At 38.5% G+C, this 12,157-nt stretch overlaps 1 pseudogene; it reads left to right on the top strand.

Annotated features, from left to right (window-relative positions):
- The first annotated feature begins 11,153 nt into the window (after positions 1-11,153).
- Positions 11,154-11,534, top strand: LOC149848122 (cysteine proteinase inhibitor A pseudogene; annotated as a pseudogene).
- The last annotated feature ends 623 nt before the right edge of the window (positions 11,535-12,157 follow it).

The following is a 12,157-nucleotide window of genomic DNA, read 5'->3' on the forward strand; positions in this document are numbered from 1 at the left end:
TAACACACGAGATAATCTTGGGAAAAAAAAGAATGAGAAGGAAAAGAAAAAAGAGAAATAGAATAAGAAGAGAAATCAACTATGGATGAAAAAAGAAGAAAGGGAGAAGGAAAGATGGAGGCAAGAAGCAAGAAGCAAGAGAGGGAGGCATGTTTTCACGAGGGAAAAAATGCCCACTTATGCTGGAATGCTACAATTTAATCAACCCTAATTAGGTTAAAACTCCATTTTTCATAAAAAGTGCAAAAACTTTTGATAATTTCCAAAACAACTTTTCATGAAAAACGTGTTTTAAAAGACCTCAAAACTAGCTAAATTGCAATTATTAATTTCACCATAAACTAAACTAAACTACCTCTAATAAAATCTAAAGCTAAAAACAAAAAACGCAGGGAAAGCTTTGAAAAATATGATTTTCTAATAAAATTCAATTCAATACAGTTTCTCAAAACTAAAGATAAAACTAAGTTTTTAAGTCAATTTTCCACTGAATAATGCATAGAATAAGCTGAATAAATGTGTCAAATGTATGAATGATCATGTTTTACGATCTTTTTTTTTTTCTTTTTCACTTTTGTATGAATAGGTGGACGGATGTCGAGGGACACAATAGATGTTGTGTTGGATTGGATTATAATATTCTATTTTTTTTGGTGTTTTATGTTTAAATTTTGAAGTTTCATTTATGAAATAAATGAAATCATTTTGTGATATTCAAATTGTTATGGTTTGATTATAACGTAGTGATGCACTCGAGTTTGGAGATGATTTCAAATTTATTCAAAAAAGTATTTCTATCATGGGCGTATTTCCTTCAATAGGCCAACGTGGCACGATGCTCATTCCTTACCGTTGCAAGCCTACTTGTCTGCTCGCTTGCCAGTCGCGAAAGCTTGTAATCAGAGTGCAAGAGAGCAAGCGAGAATAGAGAGAGAAGAATTACAATCACAAGAAGCAATCACAATGAGGGTGAACAAAAGAAAGCTTAATGCATTTAATTCATTCACAATTTTGCTCGTAGGCTATTACAATTTAAGTATACGGGCTACCCCTTCAGGGTATTGATTCACCTGAATCGGGCAGCTTACATCAGAATCAATAAAAGCAAAACAGACTCTAAGCGCAACTTTACAATGTAAGTCACAAGGGAACATGCTCTCCCCTTCAAATCATGTGCCATCCTCGATGCCATTTGTTTTATGGTAAACCCTGACTTCAGCCGGGTAGCGGTTGTTCATTCGAAATGTAGGCTCCCATGTTGGTTTCACTGTTTTCTCCCACTGCACTAGGTATTTCTTCGCTTCTCCCAAGTAGTTGACCTTGTGATGAAGGATCTTACTGAGGTGCTTCTCGGCCCGTTGTGCTGTCGGGGCCTTCTACATGATGGGAGCGTGTTGTGGCATGCTGCATTCTGGATCTCCATCATCTAAATGGAACTGTTTGAGGTTGCACACGTAGAACATCGGGTGCACCTTGAAGTTTAAGAGCAACTCCAGCTTGCCCACATTCTTTGTGATGGTGAAGGGTCCTTCATACTTTCTGAGCAGTCTGCGGTGCCACCTGCGAAAGATGCCTGTGCTACCAGGATATAACTTCACCAACACTTGATCCCCAACTTGGAACCCAGCAGGCCGACGATGCTTGTCCGCCCACTTCTTCATTCTCTTTGCCGCCTTTTGTAAGAATGGCTTTGCCAACTCATTCTGCTTGTATAAGTCACGAACAAACTGATAGGCGAAGGATGACCTTCCCTTTTCTTGTGCGGCAAGAGTGTGTGGGGTCAGTGACTGTTGTCCTGTGGCTATCTCAAACGGGTTGTGGCCTGAAGACTCGCTCTTCTGCAGATTATAACAAAATTGTGCCACGTCAGCTTCACCCAATTTTTTTTATTGGCACTAACAAAGTGCCTAAAGTACTGTTCAAGTATCACATTGACGTGTTTTATCTACTCATCTGTTTGCGAATGAAAGCTTGTTGAAAATAGAAAATTAGAGTCAAGTAGTCGAAATACTTCATGCCAGAACTTGCCCGTGAAGCAAGCATCACGATCACTCACAATGCTCTTTGGTATGCCTCAATGTTTCACCACATGCTTTACAAACAACTATGCAGGGCACTCTTTCAAAGCTGGGATGAAGGTGGTATACTTTGAGAAACGATCCACCACAACCAAAATAGAATTGAGGCCCTCTACTTTTGACAGACTAACAATGAAGTCCATGGAGATGCTATTCCAAGGACGTTCTGGAATTGGTAGAGGCTTAAGGAGACCAACAACCTTCTGGTTTGTCCCCTTATCTTGTTGGCACATGAGGAATGTTCGCACATACCCCCTCTACGTCGCCTCTCATCTGCGACCAATAGTAGCCGCACTCAAGGAGTACTAAGATTTGCTTCTGATCATGATGTCCGACCCATAGTGGATCATGGCACTCCTTAAGCAATTCTCAGTGGAGGTTTTCCCACCGCGACACGAAGACATGCCCTTATTTTGTCACGAGGAGGCCATCCTGTACCCAAAATCGTCGAGTCTTCCCTGTCTGCGTCAGAGAGACAAGGTGTTGCACTGTTGGATCCTGTTGCGTACCTTTGAGGATGTGGTTCAACAATGCGCTCTCTAAATGCACTTCAGATGGTGTTGTGCGCGCAACTGCTAGTTTAGCCCTGCGACTCAGGGCATTCGTAACAACATTGGTCTTTCCAACCTTGTACTCCAAGGCAAAGTCGAACTCAGCCAAAAATATCTGCTAATCTGCATGTTCTCAACTGCGCAACTTCTAGCTGCGTTGATCGATTGATCGATCACATGGCTTCCATCCATGGTTGCATAGTCTCATTGTCGCTGCATTCTGTCTGCGCAACATTGGCATGCTCGTCATCTTTCACGAGGTGCTTTAGGCATTGCCTGACGATATGCCTATCTCCATAGAACCAACATGTCATAATCACACCCTTGTTGTTGTTGTTATACTTTGGGTAGTTCTGTTTCTTGTCAGATTGATGACGTGTTGACGCCTCAACTTTGTTGTCGCGCCACTCGTCCTTGTTGCCTCTGTGGTCAAGCTTCTTCCTGACTTTGGTTGATGGGGTGAAAGGCTTGCACTGAGTGTCAACTAAGCGCTCGGCTGCCACATATACATATTCTAAAATAAGGGAGTTGCTTCTTTTCACTTTAGACTGTGCTCATGGCTGAAGTCTCACAATAAACCAATTGAGCTTGTCGTCTTTTGGCATGTTAGGCACCTCCAACATATGCTTCTGGATTATTTTGGCATAATCTTGCAATGAACCAGTATGTTTAAGCTCGCCAACCATCTGGTACGCCTGCCTTTGCGTATTCCTCAACATGAAGTAGTTGCGCAGCTTCATTTTGAAGTCATCAAAGGTGTCTATCACATATTGACCCCTCTCCATGTCACTACATTTCCGCCTCCACCAAACGACATCTCCATCGAATAGAGTTGCTGCAACCTTAATCCTAAGATTTTCAATGATCATATTATGAATATCCAAGTAGTCTTATACTTGAAACAAGAAATTCTCAATGGCCTTGTTGTCACGAGAGCCATTGAATTTTGCGGGTCTTGGTACATCAATTCTTGATGGCCTCTCACTATTTTCGCCATTCAAGGTCACCGTCTACTGTAATGTGTGATTCTTCAACTGAAGCTCTCATACTTCAGTCTGCGAGTCACTGTTTTCGTCAACGAAGTGACCTGTTCCACCAACAAGATCACATGCTCTTGTAGGCTCACCATCACATCATTTTGTCCACCGAATGATTCACCTACGTGTGAAATCATTTTTTAGTGCGAAGTCACATCTTCCACCAACCTGTTGACAGTTGCAGTCATCTCCTCTTGGCCCTGAGGTGAACCTATCTTCTCAGCTTCGACAACTGCCTTGCCTTTGGTGTTACATAAGTTTTGATAAGGTGTCACGATGTCTTGCTCACAAATTACAGCCTGTCGGTGTGTCTATCAACACCGAATTCGGAGTCTCTTTTCCAACACGAGAATGAGCTCTGATACCACTTGTCACCGGCATATTTCTTTCAATATGCTAGCGTGACGCGACAATCCTTCATTACCGTCGCAAGCATACTTGTCTGCTCGCTTGCCAGTCGCGAAAGCTTGTAATCAGAATGCAAGAAAGAATAAAGGAAGAATAATTGTAATCAAAAGAAGCAATCACAATGAGGGTGAACAAAAGAAAACTCAACTCATTTAATTCATTCATAATTTTTCCCGCAGGCTATTACAGTTCAAGTATATGGGGTGCCCTTCGGGGTATTGATTAACGTGAACCGGGCAGCTTACATTAGACTCAACAAAAGTAAAATAGACTCTAAACACAACTTTACAATGTAAGTCGTAAGGGAACAATTTCACTCTATTTCAAAAATAAATTTCCCTCAAAATAAGTGCATCACATAACCTTCCATCTTAGCATTTCTCCAAATGGATGTGATCTTTGTCTTAAGAAATGTCTAAATGGCTGATAGTCTATTGAAGCAGCAGCACTGCATGATGCAGCGCCAATGCTCTCGGTACATGACTTATTGGGTTACAAGCATCTGTATGCACCAAACAAAATGGGCTTATGGGGGCTCCTCTTGTTTGGCAGTAGTAGTTAGGGCACGACACCTTGTGCTGGGGAATTGCAAGTTCAAACCTCAAATGGTATGGTTGATTTACTGGTAAGGGTCTGCCTAACCACAGTTTTCTTTGTTGAAAAAAAAAATGGGCCTTTTAACTCTCCAATAGCTGATACTTGAAAATTTTTCTCAAGGATGTTTGCCATCCTTCACATATTTTGTCAAGACCAATGTTGTCAATATTATTGTTTGGCCGATACCCATATATTGTTATGAACCATTCAAAAAAAATTTAAAAATATTTCGTGTCAATCATAGATGAAAACCATTAAAATAATATTAAAAAATAAGCTATTTTGTATATTTCTTAAAAAGAGTTGATTCAGGTAGTATTGTATCAATTTTCTGGTGATACGATAGGCATCCGCCGATACTAACAACATTGGTTGAGATAGGCAACTAAAGGTACTCGTTTTACCATATCAAATTTATTCAATTTTCCCTTTCAAAAACAAATTATTTAGTTTTCTTATGCCCTTAAAATTAAGTTGACAAGATCTTGAATGTGATAGCCAGTTTATATACTTTATAAATGTACTTAAGCATTTTGATAAATCAGTTGAGTTTTTGCAGAGAGCGGATCCTGTCAAACGCAATCTCACCCAGCGTTTACAACCCCAAAATCTCAACCCAACTCGATCCAATCTCGTTTACAACCCAACCCATTTTGATAAATCTCGATTTTGCAGCTCTGACACAGTCACGCACTTGCACACATGGGTTGTGGTGGGACCCATTATCATGTGACCGCAACTAGAAAGAGAAAAGTAAGCTAAGCCCAACCCTCATCATTAAGGGGTCCCACCGCATGAGCAACGTCAACGAGAGTTGAGATCAATGGGGCAGCTCAGTGCCATCCCTTACGGAAGCAGATCAGGTCATGATGCTGAACATGAGAGTTTTTGCTCATGCTGACATCGTGGCCATCCGATTTGCATTTTAAAAAGGTCAAAAGTCAACAAAACCACGTGGCATTAATCCAAAATGCAAACAGACGGCCACGATGTCTGCATGAGCAAAAACGCTCATGTTCAGCATGACCTGATCTGCTTCCCATCATGACAGCATTGCATGAGGCTCACAGCTGAAATGTTGTCATGTGATTGCCTGTGTCAAATAGCCATAGCACTTAGCCGCTCCCTGGATCCCTGCTCCGTGGATGATGACTCAGACGTTGTGGTCGTTGTGGTTCCAGTACTGCTGCTGCTTGTGAACCCCAGTTCCATGGTTTGACCCATTATGGGCAGTAGCCTCGGCAGCTTGAACTGGAAGCTCAGCAACCGGAGCACCTCCCTCATCATCGGCGTGCTCTCACGGTCTGGATGCGTGCACCACACACCCATAACCATCACATGCTCTGCCTCCCTCCGGTCAAACTCGGACCCTAGCTTCTCATCGACAGTGGCCCCGCCAGATAGAGCCCACACACCCACTCTACCATCCGGGACTCATGCTCCCCATACAGCTGAATTGGACAATTCAGCAGCGTTCTGAACCAGGCTCTGGATCAAATCGAAAAAGGGTGGTTCGATTGGAATCAGCGATTTTGATAACTAAATGAAGACCATACTGCTGCATCTTCAACCATTTGCATTTTTATCAGTAGTCAGGTCAACGCCGCTTCCCTCTCCCACATAGGGCAGCTGTTGTTCTGGTAGGGTCCGCCTAATCTCAGCTTGCCTATCAAAAAAAAAAAAAAAACATGATAAATCCTTCTAATATATTAAATCAATCATGTTAAACACATATGTAGGATTAGATTTACCATTTGATAACTAAATTAATGCAAACAATAGTGTGTATTACTGTATGTTATCATGGTACAGAACCACCACATATATATATATATATATATATATATATATATATATATATATATATATATATATATATATATATATATATATATATGCTTCTATCGTGGTACTAATACACGCTTGATTTAAGTACATGTACATCTAAGCTCCAAAAGCAAAATCTAACTATTGGATCATGCTTAGCATATTCTATTTATTATTTTTATTTGTTAAAGTTGACGATAATATGATATTTTATACAATTTTTAAACCACCCCTGTTTTCATGAATTGGAAGCAATTGATTTTCACCATCTAAAAAATGGATCCCTATAGTGTATTAAGCATGATAAAAACCTTGTAATATACTAAATAAATTATGCTAAATATATGGTGGCTAGATCTACGTAAACAAGTCATGGTACAGAACCACCATATATTCTCTCTATTTATGGATAGTATATATATGTATAGAGAACCCTTAACTATATGTATATATAGATGATAAGTAGTTTCTACATATGGGAAATCATAGATGCAAGTTGTATACTTTCAATCTAACCTCATAGATGTGTTGTTCATGTTTTGTTTGATATGAAATACACCTTAGATTTTATTTTCTTAGTGTAAAAGTATGATTTTTTCATCTTTGAAACTTTGGTACATTGTGCGATGTTCATTTTTGAAGCCCTTAAAAAATTATGCTTACATGTTGCAAATACATTATCTAAAGCCTATTTTTTACTAATTAAACTGTGTAGATCACATCTATATGGTTTGATGCACAAAAAAAATTGAATAAAATGGTGCTCTCTACTAGATTATATATACAAACGAGTGTAACAAATATTAATTTCTTGGGTTGGGTATCAGACCGACCCGGCTAGGCCGAAACCCTTTTGGAGCTTGGCCCATCGGGCTTTGAGTATGACCCAACCAAAAACAATCTACCCGATTTAGTAATGGGTTGAGTTTAAGCTTGGTTCTTAACGGGGTCGTGTTTGGAAAGCAACCCATGACACAACCGATTGGCCCAATGTGCCAGTGGTCAATGTGTCAGTTCAGCTCGTAACCCGGCCCAAATTCATTTGTTCTAGATGGATGCATGCATGCATGATAATTCATCATCATAGTAACATTCTATCTTCAATGCACATCATTGACATGCAAAATCTCTATCGATTCTGTCAAAGATAATGATGTAAATGATAAACCAGCAACCCCATGATTCCAATTAATTATCTTTTTAATTTTTATAAAATTAACGCATCTAATTTCATAAATAATAATATTTAGCAACTAATTATCTTTCTTGTTTTTCATAAAGTTAACAAAACTAATTAAATAAACAATAATATTTACCAACTTACGTCCTAACCAATTAATTAGGCTGGTCAAGCTCATCATAAAAAAAAAAAAAAAAACTTAGTTGCCATGCCCCCATTTCAAAATTGCCGTGAAGAGAGTGTCACCATGCAACAGGAAACGCGGCATAAATGCAGGTACCATTACCAAAGAAAACCATAAAGAATTTTCATATCGGTGGTGGACTTTGCGCCAACAGAATATCCCGTATTCTCATGCTGTATTTTCCAAACGGGGTTATTTTCTGCTTCTCTCACATTATCCAGTATTATCATAAAAAAAATTTAAACTTATCCACCCTCGACTTGTCGGTCTCTTCTTCAAAGAACGGTTGAGCTCGCCCTTTTTCCGGCAGGTGGATGGCCGAGAAATGGCTAGCATTCTTTTTCCTGTTTTGTTGAACACCCTGCCATTTTCTGGTCATCTATGCCAGGCTATTTTTATTCCCATCGATGGCTGAATGATGGCCATCCTTTTTTTTTTGTTAATATTGACAAATTTCCAGCCATTTATCCATCTGAAAAAGGCCGGACTAACACCAGCCAGCATGACCAATACTGGTCGGTGCTATCCGGGCCATTTTGAGGTTGGTAGAAGGGTGGAAAATGGCTGCATCTATTTTTTTTGTTTTTTTTTTAGCTTTTACTAATAAAAAACTTGATTTTAGGCATTATCTCACTAAGTCTACACACTTTTTACCCTTTAGAGTAAATTAAATTCTAGAGAGTATGGCAGATTTGTACATTGATCAGATAGTTCGACTACATGGAGTGTCATGATCAACATATCCAATCGCAACATACTGTTTATGTTATGATTTTAAGAACAATTGCAGAAGGCATTGGGAATGAATATGGAGTTTAGTATTATGTTTCACCCCCAAACTAATGGGTAGTCAAAGAGGACAGTCCAGATTTTGAATGATATATTGAGAGTTTGTGCTCTAGAGTGGTCAGGTGAGTGAGATCATCATGTGAAGTTGACAGAGTTTGGCTACAACAACTCATATCATGCCGATGGATGATGTGATGATGTGGTTCATACTCTAATGCTAGTCTCATGTTTTCTTGAGAATTAAAATATAAAAAATTCAAATTTTATAAATTAACACTTTGAGGAAAGCCTGACTACCCATAGTTGGTCGAGCATGGTACCTTAGGATAACAAGATTAAATTTAAGTTTGATATTTGCAAACATTATATGAATTGCAAAAGATAGTTAATAGAAAGAAATAAAATATATTTACACATGAGGTAAGTCATGACATAACTATACAATTGTATGCATAAACTATTTACAATTATGTTTGTATATTTAATTTAATATCTGCACAATTATATGCATTGAGTATGTGTGATCATGATTGCATGCTTAAATGAAATAAATACTTAATTCTTTACATGAATTGGTATGCGAGCATAAGTATATGCTCGAATGATATGTGTATATAACTATTTGCGTGAGTATAGGTACATATGATTACATATTTGAATTGTATGTATGTTTATGCATAAAGATATTCGTTTGTTGTATGCTTTATTTGTCAAGATGCATTAAAGTATGTTTGATATACATATAAGAGTGTGTTGAATGATTTGGTTGTTGAGACCTAATAAGGGTATGCAAACTTGTATTGAGAAAAAATAAGTTTTACGCTCTGTTTTTTTTTTCTTTTTCAGTTTCGTAGAGATGTCGAGGGACATAACTGTTGTGTAGGATTGGATTATACCCTTCTATTTTATTTTTTTTGGTGTTTTGTGTATAAATTTGAAAGTTTTATTTACAAAATACATCAAATCATTTTGGGATATTAAAATTGTTATGGTTTGATTATAATGTTGTGATGCTCTCGAGTTTAGAGATGGTTTCAAATTTGTTCAAAAAAGTATTTCACCGTACTTCAAAAAAATTTCCCTCAGGTGGGGGCATTACACAACCTCCCATCTTAGCATTTCCCGAAATGGATGTGATCTCCGTCTCGAGAAATGTTGAGATGGTTGATAGTCTATTGAAAAAGCAGCACTGCAAGATGAAGGGACAATGCTCACGATACGGGACTTATTTGTATGCACCAAACAAAATCGGCTTTTAGCATAAGGGGGCTCCTCTTGTTTGGCAGTAGTAGTTAGTGCACGACACCTTGTGCTGGGGCATTGCAACTTCAAACCTCAAATGGTATGGTTGAATAACCGGTAGTGGTCTGCCTAACCGCAATTTTCTTTGTTGAAAAAAAAAATGGACCTTTTAACTCTCCAATAGCTAATAATTGAAATTTTTTCTTAAGGATGTTTGCCATCCTTCACATATGTTGTCAATATCAGAATTGGACTTGTCTTGTTTGGCCAATACCCATACTCAAAGTGTATTGTTATGAACCATTAAAAAAACAATAAAAATATTACGTGTCAATCAGAACGTGACATGTGTGAAAATCATTAAAATAATATTAAAAAATAAGCTATTTTGTATAATTTTTAAAAAGAGTTGATTCAAGTAGTATTGTATCAATTTTCTGGTGATACGATACGCATCGGTCGATGCTAACAATGGTGGTTGAGATAGTCAGCTAAAGGTAGTCCTTTTATTCAGTTTTCCCTTTAAAAAAATTATTTAGTTTTCTTATATCCTTAAAATTAAGTTGACAAGGTCTTGAATGTGATAGCCAGTTTATGTGTTTTTCAAATGTACTTAAAGCATTTTGACAAATGTTAAACTAGCAACCCCATGAACCCAATTAATTATCTTTTTAATTTTTATAAAATTAACGCATCTAATTACCTAAATAATAATATTTAACAACTAATTATCTTTTTTGTTTTTCATAAAGTTAACAAAACTAATTAAATAAACAATAATATTTACCAACTTACTTCCTAAACAATGAATTAGGCCTCATCAAATCAGCTCATCATAAAAATAAAAATAAAAACTTAGTTGCCATGCCCCCATTTCAAAATTGCCATGAAGAGAGTGTCACCATGGAACAGGAAACGCGGCGTAAATTCAGGTACCATTACCAAAGAAAACTATAAAGAATTTTCATATCGGTGCTCGACTTTGCGCCAACAGAATATCCCGTATTCTCATGCTGTATTTTCCAAACGGGGTTGTTTTCTGTTTCTCTCACATTATCCAGTATTATCTCAAAAAACTTTACACCCTCGACTTGTCGGTCTCTTCCTCAAAGGCCACGCCACTTCTCGTGACTCTCCTCTGGCACGCGGTATGTAAGTTCTCAGTCAGCTTTACAGCTTTACAACGCACCAAACTTCACTATAAATTTGAGAGCCTCTCCTCCTACCCTCCCCACTACAACTCACCAGTGAATGAAACTAATGGCTGCTAATCACTTCTTTGTTCTTCTTTTTCTTTTTGTTCTTCTCTTTTCTTTGTTTACCTCACCAGGAGCGACCGCAGGAACTCCTGTCCGTCCACCAATCGCCGGTGGTTGGCAGGAGATTCCGGACGTGAGGACGGACAGCCATGTCCAAGATATCGGTAAGTTCGCGGTGAGCGAATACAACAGGAGGCAGCACAAGCATTTGAGGTTTACACAGGTGGTGGAGGGTCAGCAGCAGGTGGTGGCTGGGATGAACTACGTGTTGCTGATTGGGGCCTCCAATGCCAAGCAGGACAAGATCTACAAGGCTGTTGTGTGGGAGAAGTCTTGGCAGAACTTCAAGAACCTTACCTCCTTTGAGCCTGTTCTCCCTTGATTGATCTTGCTATGTGCTGTATGCCTACTACTGAAATATCCCTCCTCCAGTAAGAGTATAACTTTAGTATAAATAAACATGGTTATATTTTTGCCATGGAATTGCAATGGTGGGCCAAAGAAATGAACATACTACAGATCCGCATTTGAAATATGATATGACCAGACTGGAAATCCACAAAATTTTTCTTAAATGTGATGGGCACATTTTGGCCATAACTATTGGAATAAATTCATTGATAAAGGGTCAAAGAGGATGTGGCAAGCTGGTTACGGCCAATAAGAAGTTGGAACCATGACCCACCTTGTTATTGTCATGAACAACTTTCCCAAAGACTACTGGCACGACATCACTTCAAGACAAAGAAGAAATGAATAAAAGGAATGCAGAAATCACTACAGCTTATTTGGATCTGTTTTTATTTAGTCCTCATTATGACATCCAAAACCAAGTTTCTAACCTGGTTTGGGTGAAAACTCGGTTTAAAAGCTAAAACTAGGTTTGAACTTCGTTTGGACGCCAAGAACTAGGTTTTGACAAACCTGGTTTGGGAAAAATCTGCTTAGGGCTGCTACACTCTCCCCCACACGTTTAATGCATTATTTTCCAGCATATTTGAGCGA

Source organism: Nuphar pumila, chromosome 1, assembly GCF_984573655.1.
Source record: "Nuphar pumila chromosome 1, dmNupPumi1.hap1.1, whole genome shotgun sequence".
In the NCBI taxonomy this organism is placed as follows: domain Eukaryota; kingdom Viridiplantae; phylum Streptophyta; class Magnoliopsida; order Nymphaeales; family Nymphaeaceae; genus Nuphar; species Nuphar pumila.